Genomic DNA, 2,995 nt, shown 5'->3' on the forward strand with positions numbered 1-2,995 from the left:
TCAAATGCCTTAGGCACTATGGTACCAGAGCTCCCCTGACTCTTATCTTACATACTTTGAATATATTATCGAGAAGGACCAGTCCTTGGTACAGTAGTGGGTTAGCGAAAAAGAGGAAGACTCTCAACTAGATAGATTAGCACAGTGGCTACAAAAATGGACTCAAACATAGAAGGATTGTGAGGCTGGCACAGGACTGGGATATTTTATTCTATTGTACATAGGGTCACTATGAGTCAGAACTAACTTGATGACACCTGACAACAACAACAATTGGCACAAAGCAAATATGAACAAACATGAAACCAAAAAAACCAAACTTACTGCTGTCAAGTCAGATCTGACTCATAGCGAACCTTCCTTGGGTTTCCGAGGCGGTATCACTACGGAAGTAGATTGCTCAGCCTTCCTTCCGAGGAGTGGCTGGTGGGTTTGAACCTCTAGGCTTCTGGTTAGCAATCACATGCCTTAGGTACTATACCACAGTCAGTAGCATATAGGCCTTTCTGTGGTCCAAAAAGAAAATTCAAAAAGGCTGGCAAAAAATATCTTAGAGAATGTAGGGTCATTCTGGACAGCAAGAATGGTTAAGCATTTGGTAGCATTAGTTGGACTCCATCCAGAGGCACCTTGGAAGAAATGCCCAGTAATCTGCTTCTAAAAAATAAGTCATTGAGAACCCTCTGGAGCACATCTCTCCTCTGACACACGTGGGGTCACCATGAGTCAGAATCGACTCAATAGCAACTAGTTTGGGCAGAGCACCAGTCAAACAAGAAAAGGAACACAGGAATATTGAAACTGTTGGAACTTACATTATTACTTATTTCATTTTATTGGGAGACAAACTACTCCCACTTCTCACTTACTGACACGATAATGTTTCAAACACCAGGTCATTATGCAAAAATTGGCGTTATACAAGAAAGGAAGATGACCATATAAGATCACAAAATGGAGGATGACTACATCATTACATAACTGTCAAATTACATCATTACATAGCTGTCAGATTTCATCATTATATAACCCCCAGATTTCCTCATTACATAACTCCAAACCACTGAGAATCATGACCCAGCCAAGTGGACACATAACCTTAGCCATTACTGCCAGTGTTACTCCCACCTCAGCCTTTTTCACTCCTTGACCTGTGTTGTTAATGTGTATAATTTTCAGTGAGTAGGTTCTTCACTGTTGTTATCAAAGCAAAATGTTGAATAACAGGGTAATTGATAAGTGATGAGTAGGTATATAGACAACAGGTGGTTTATGGGAGGAAAAAGGGGGAGGCATGGTTAAATATTCTTTCCTGCTATGAAAATATAAATGTATCTGAGAAGTTTATTAGCTATGTGTGCAATTTTGAATCTTTTTGTAAATGAAAGATTCACACTGTAGTTTTATGGGGGGAGGCAATGTACTTTACAATCTGTTATTACTAAGCCTTTGAAATTTCATTTTGCTCCCCTCAGAAACCAGCATTTTATTAGCTCCAGCATGTGCAATGCTTCTGTACCAGTGAATCTATGCCGCTTGAAGCAGAGCAAGACATCTTGAAGCTGTCTCTTTTATATGCATACAACCCCAAAGAATGTGGTGGTGAATTGGATTAATTTCTTCAGTAATTGTTGGCATGATGTCCTGGGGATGATAAATTTGTTATGGGCCTAGCCTATATGTCTGTGGATCTTAAAAAACATCACTAAAAGAATGAGTTAGAGATTTTCTTGATTATCCTTCTGAGAGGTTCTTCTGTGCCTGGATAGTTTGGGGAAAAAAAAAAATAGTGCTAGTATGGTGGTAAGAAAAGCCAAATGACTTACAAAGTAAGTTATGATGACTCAGAGAACAGGAGAGGTGACAACACAAACTTCATCCTGTTGCCATTGATTCTGACTCATGGTGACCCCATGTGTGATAGTGTGCTCCGTAGGGTTTGCTTGGCTGTAATCTTTATGGAAGTAGATCACCAGGCTTTTCTTCCTCAGTGCCGCTGGGTGGGTTAGTGTCACCCAGGGAGCTAGAGATGACAAAGGAGAAGTAAAGTGAATACAACAGAAAAATCATTCTAATAGTTAATATCTACCCAACCCGTCTTTGGGGGCCTTTGTGTAACAGGATCTGTTTCTAAGATTATGGAATCCATAAAATGCTGTTGAGCCATGAGAGAAGGAAACAGCCAGAGAGGCAGCTTTGGGGTTTGGTAAAAACAAAATGTTTCTCCATCTATTGTACATTTCAAGAGAGTTGCACAGAAAAAAGACAACCAAGTGTGATATGTGTACCCTTTTTCTTAAACATTGAGCCATGTCTGTTGTACAAAGTTCTGGATTTCAAGCAGACTAACTGAATGCTAATATTTTTGTAATTTCCTAAGTGAATTTTAAAAGGGGTCTTGAGGAAATTAATTGAAATTGTAGTTGACTAATTTATGCAATATTCTTTGCCTAGGGATGATGTGATGGATCTCAGATATGGTGGGATGAGTTTTAGTGATTAAAAGGAGATCCAAAATAAAGAAAAAAAGGAGATCCAATTTAGACATTAGTGTAAGCACTTAGCAAAAGTGATTCAAAAGCCCAGTGATATTTATCAGTGTGAAAGGGTAGATGCACAGTGCAAAAGAAATCTGAGGCAACAAAAAGAAAGAAAGAAAGAAGCCCGAGGCAAACATAAGCAGCAAATCTGAGGCAACTGTGTGTGCAAGTAGGGAAAATTGCCTCTTGTCACAGTTATAATCAAATAAAAATTCGAGTCAGATGGAAAGATAATTTAACCCAAAACCCACTTGTGCTTTTCCCATCCACAAAATGTAATGTCTTGAGAGTCTCAGGGAACCATTACTGAATTTTGAGTGAGTGATATAATGCTTTTATTTTATTTTATTTTGGATGCTAATACATACTTTCATTATATATATATATATATTGTTGTTGTTATGTGCCGTCGAGTCAGCCCTGACTCATAGCGACCCCTCCTTGGGTTTCCAAGG

Source organism: Orycteropus afer, unplaced genomic scaffold (assembly GCF_000298275.1).
Source record: "Orycteropus afer afer isolate SDZICR_OR568_19922 unplaced genomic scaffold, OryAfe1.0 scaffold00025, whole genome shotgun sequence".
NCBI lineage: Eukaryota > Metazoa > Chordata > Mammalia > Tubulidentata > Orycteropodidae > Orycteropus > Orycteropus afer.